Below are 5,276 nucleotides of genomic sequence, written 5' to 3' on the forward strand. Positions count from 1 at the left end.
CTCACATGCAAGGCTCTCTATCAAATCCCATTCGCAAGAAAGTATATGGTAGCATACGTAGAACACTTGTTGAAAAGACAAGGGGTACCTTTCATCAAAAATAGAAGTGCATGCCTTTGGTGAAGTAGCCATTTCTGACAAGACAGATAGATTTGGTTAGGCCTTTAAAACATAAGAGTTGTTTCTGTGTGTTGCTTGAATTGACACGGTGAATTTGGACTTATATGTAAGATCTGATAGGGTGCTCTCTCATTGCTAGGCGCTCTTGCTCTTTACTATTTTTGTTTTCTTGTGAGTATAAGGCTATATATATACATTCCCTAAGATCGGAGATTGAGAGGTCAGGGAAAAAGGTTGAGAAGGAAACAAATGAATGATGACTGTCAGCAAACACTCCCCCCTTCCTTGGGTAGATCATACCGTTTGAAATGAGCTTGTGACCCTTTGAAACCAATTGTTCCAGTTGGTAATAGGTGAGGATTTTTGCCAGTAGTTTTCTATTACCCTAGGTGCCTCGTCAAGTTGCAAGGGTGGTAAGGTACTCTCCCAGGATTGAACTTGAAGTGGTTCATCAGGTGATTCTTGAACACTGGGAGGTGTGGATTCTTTTGTAGCTTCATGGAGGTCCACTACTATAGATGGAGGCGGTGTAGAAGCTTTTACCTCTATGGATGTATTACATGATGAGCTAGAATCTTCATGGGACTCCCCCCTTCCTGAGCTAGGTGGAACAAATCGTTCTTTCTTTGGTACCCAAACTAGCTCGGGAGCGGGTGTGTAGCATTCTGTGATTTTTTTCTTTTCACGATCATTGATTCGTTTTGGAGCTACGGGATTGGGCTCACTTGGGTCAGGTGATAGGTAAGAGCACAATCTACGTTTTGGCACCCAGATTTGATCATTTCCTTGATAGTAGCCTTGGGCTTCCAATAGTCGTTTAGGGATCCATCGCAACATTTTCTTACTTTTCTTGGAGCGAGTGGTACGTTTCTTACAAGGCTTCTGTTTTTTAGCACTAGCTATGGTCACTAAAGAAGCTTTAGGGACCCACTTGTATGTTTTCTTCGTTACATTAGGATGAGTCTTGTCAGAAGCGATATGCATTGCTTGTAGCATATTTAAGGGTATAGGCATTTCATCCCCCTCAGGTGTTACCCAGGTCGTCCCCCTATTTCCCCAAGTGTCTATGGTTGCAGCTAGGTGTACCCAATCCACATTGTCCGACTCAGTCATCCCAGGTAGGATATCCATATAAGGAGAATCTTGGCCAATGTCTGTATCCTTCTTACAAGTGTAACAATATTGTAGTGGGGCCGAGGGAACTGTGGTGTCAGAGCGATGATCAATAATGGTTTTACTCCCTAAGGGGTGTACCTTACCAGTCACCAAATCCACTCTAAGGACAGAGTCTTGGAATTGCAAATAGACATGATTTTTAGACCAATCGTGAACCATTTGTGCTTCCCTCATGAATGGTCGTCCTAAAATCATTTCATATGACATAAGGTGTTTAGAGAAATCCATTACAATGAACGTATGTCGTACCTTGTGTCCTAGAACTTTGATCTTAAGATCCTTGAGCATCCCCATTGGTGTGGCTATGGTACCATTTGCCATCTTTACCACAATGTTAGTAACACTGAGGCGGGGTTTTCCCATGGATTCCCAACAATCTTTTGTAACGATGCTAACTCCCGCACCACCATCAAGAATTCCCTTTATAGTTAATCCCTTGGTAGTGATGAGTAGGGTCGCATTAGACTCGTCGCCTTCAAAATACTGCCCTAATTCGTTAATGGGTACCTCAATCACAGACTCGTGTCCATCTAAGTCAAGTGATTGCACATGATTTTCCTCATCAATCATAATCGAGTCAGGCCTATTTGGTTGCGCAAACTGCGGTAATCCCGTTCGTAGCTCTCCGTTAAGGAATGCTCGAAGTGGAAGGAATAACTCAGGATCTCCATACAGCTTTGCTATGATCGTGGTTCGGACCTCAGAAGACATGAAGTCCACTAGTTTGGCAACATTCATTGGCGTTTTGCAAGGTGTAGGTCCTTCACTAAGAACTGGTGAGGATGGAATCTCATATTCCTCAATGGGATCAGGTATTCCTTCGTTAAACATCCTTTCCAACAAGAAGGGTGTATGCTCACTTTCTGATGTCCTGTCCTCACTCCCTTCTTGGATGATACTAGATATGGCTAACGGTCTATGGTTCATGTGGGGTGGATGAACTTGCGTGGGAAACACTGTGTCATGAATTTTGACCTGCATGGGTTCTGGTTCTAGTTTCCTTTGAGTCTTCTCCACTAAACCTCTTAGATGTTTCACCTGCTTAATCTCGTCTACTAGGTTTGGGTACGTCCCAATCTTCTTTTTACGATTCTTCCCTTTTTGCCCCTACGGTTTATCTTGGGGGTCTTGGATTGGATTTGGAAACACTTGTGGTGTTTTCAGAGGCTCTTTATGGTTTTCTCTTATTCGGTTTTCATTTGGTTCCATGTTACGGTTTTCTGTGTCGGTCTTTCTCTTTGTGGTATTGGTTCTAGTCTCCATTGTCTCGACTGAATCTGAATCATCCTCGAGGTCATTCATATGCACGGGGTCATCTCCTGTTCCTATGTTTGTTTTGGAACTTGGCTTTGAATTTTCCATATTCTTCGACTTCTTCCTTCGTGTCTTCTTTTTCTTTGCTTGGATAATTGACGCGGTATCTCTCTCTTCGAGGATATGTCCTGGCCCTTGAAGCATGGACCGTGTAATCGCATAAGCGGGTGCGACGGGTGGTATTGGCGATGTCACACTAGCAATTTCGACCAAATTTAGGGGTGTGATTTTAGGCGCATTTGGGTTATAGGGGCATTGGACAATCAAGTGATCTATGCCACAACGATTACATGTGAGTATTGGCATTGCAGACGTGCTCCCTTGATTCAATTGCATCTGTGAAGCATTCTTTCGCAGCCTAATAGGGCAATTTGCTACTCGATGTGGTCCACCACACTCGTAGCATTGAAGAGGTGGCCTCCTAGCCTGGGTGTTGATATTTTGACCTCTGGATGCGAGAGCAGCAGCTTGATAAACCGGCTTGACTTGTCCCCAACAATCTTCCATGTAGTATATAGGACACTCTTCCAATGTATCAAGTCCGTAGGCAATACTAGTGTCTATTTCCTCCTTACAGCCATCTGCATAAGCATTTGATGGCTCGCAACCCACTTGATTCATAGGGGCGACTCTTGGATGTGGGGGCTGCGGTCCTAGCACAGGAGGTGGTAGCGGTGTAGCTTGTACAACATTTTGAGATCTAGGGACCATGTGTTGCGGTAGTTGCTCAACAGGTGGAGTAGGCATCAATACAGGAGCTCGAGGCGCATCCGTCCAGGCTACAGGTGGTCTATTTGCCATCATACGTTTGATCATTAAACAATCCTTAGCTTGGTGACCATACCTACCACATGCATTGCAAGTTCCATTAAATTTTACTCTAAATGTAGGGCACTCACTAGTGCTATGTGGACCTAAGCAAATGGAACACCATTGTTGCTCCCTTCTTGGATACATGTGACTATTTTGAGGGGGTCGATTATCCTTAAGAGACTCTTGGATTGCCTTGGTGAGGTCTGTCAAGAATTTCTCAAATACCTTTGGCTCATTGGCAATGGGCTTTGCAGTCATGGGTTCATACTCAATGGCTTGTGAGCTAGTGGATCGCGTGTCAGTAGACACCCTCATGCCTGCTATCATCAAGTTGTCCTCTAATTGGATTGCATTGGCAGTGAAATCTTCCCAGGTTGTGATACCTCTAATCACTAGTCCATTATAGATTCCTTCATTCCTCAACCCTTGAATGAATCGATCAAGTAGTTGGTTATTGTTGAAGCGCTCATTTACAGGGCAACGAGAGTTTAAGTGCTTTAGACGACTAATGAAGTCCCTTACTGACTCTCCTTCCTTACGTTCGGCCTTCTGTAGCTGAGATGCTACACCCCAAAGCACACCTTCTCGTATGTACTCCTTTAGAAACAACCTTCGAAGGGTAGGGTAGATTGTTTTCTCGTCCACCCTTAGGGTCCTATACCAATCTCCAGCCTTCCCACTTAATGTCAAGCTTAAGGCATTGCACTTATGTAGTTCGTTGCGTTCCCCTAAGGAATCACATACTTGGTCAAACACTTCAATGTGTTTCCTAGCATCTTCGTCCCCATTGAATTTCTGCGTGAGTTTGGCAATTTGTACTGCCTTACTTCTAGGCTCTCTATCAGATGCGTGACACATATTTTCCGCGATAGATCGACCTATGGTTTGAGCAAACGCTGCCAAGTCACCTATGTGAGGAGGTAGGGCTGGTGGAGGTACTCTTGGAATCATATGTGGGAGAGGGACGGGTACCGGTCTTGGCATATGTGTGGATGATGCAGGATATGGAACATAACCGGGCATAGGTCCACTCGGATAAGGGCTAGGGAGCGGCACTTGAGGAGCATAAGCAAGTGGTACAATTGGAGGTGTGGGGGCCATGTGTGCATAAGGGGCTAGAGGCACATATGGTCGAGGCCCCATATTAGGTACTACGACACTAGGTAGTGGCACTGCGCTAACCGTAGATGTCATCGGTACATTCTCTGTCAGGCTTATCCCTGGAGTGAGCACTGTGTTTTCCTTGATAGAGGGTTGAGCCAAGTTAGGGAAGCTAAAGTTTTCGCTCGGAGGCTCAGATTGCATAGAGACCCCAGGTGAAATGACGTAAGATGGGTCCATGGGGCTCATTAGAGGAGTCTCCATTTGTGATAGAGTAGGCTGTTGAGCCTTGCTCGTATCCAGAAATCTCATGGGGCCAGTTGAGAGTATATTTACCCCTCGGTTTTGCCTTTCTGATTGAATAATGCCATGGATAACATTACAGATCATTTTCTGTTGATCTTCGATGCTCGTGGCACTAGAGGTGGATTGTACAATCTCTATCCATCCTACATGGTAGGCGTGACCAGAGTGTAGATCCGTCAACACCTCAGTGTGGAGGTCGTATGTCCAATGATCATTAATGAACCATCCTTCTAGAGTCGATGTGTTAACGGTTTCTTGTGAGGTAGAAGCAATGTTGCTCCCCGTGGTTTTACTTGTCACTAGCGGTACTCTAGAGGGAACTTCTGAAGGAGGCAGCTCAACAGGGCCTTCTTGGTAAGAAGTTGGCAGGATATCCACATGGACACTCTTTGGGGGCGTGGGGTCCACGTGCGATGTGAAAGGAGAGTCCACTTCCCCACCCCCTC

At 45.1% G+C, this 5,276-nt stretch overlaps 1 pseudogene; it reads right to left on the reverse strand.

Moving 5' to 3' along the window:
• Window positions 1–414: 414 nt before the first annotated feature.
• Window positions 415–4,914, reverse strand: LOC147446955 (uncharacterized; annotated as a pseudogene).
• Between the last annotated feature and the right edge of the window lie 362 nt (window positions 4,915–5,276).

The sequence above is a fragment of the Adiantum capillus-veneris genome, chromosome 11 (assembly GCF_014529385.1).
Source record: "Adiantum capillus-veneris isolate H3 chromosome 11, ASM1452938v2, whole genome shotgun sequence".
In the NCBI taxonomy this organism is placed as follows: domain Eukaryota; kingdom Viridiplantae; phylum Streptophyta; class Polypodiopsida; order Polypodiales; family Pteridaceae; genus Adiantum; species Adiantum capillus-veneris.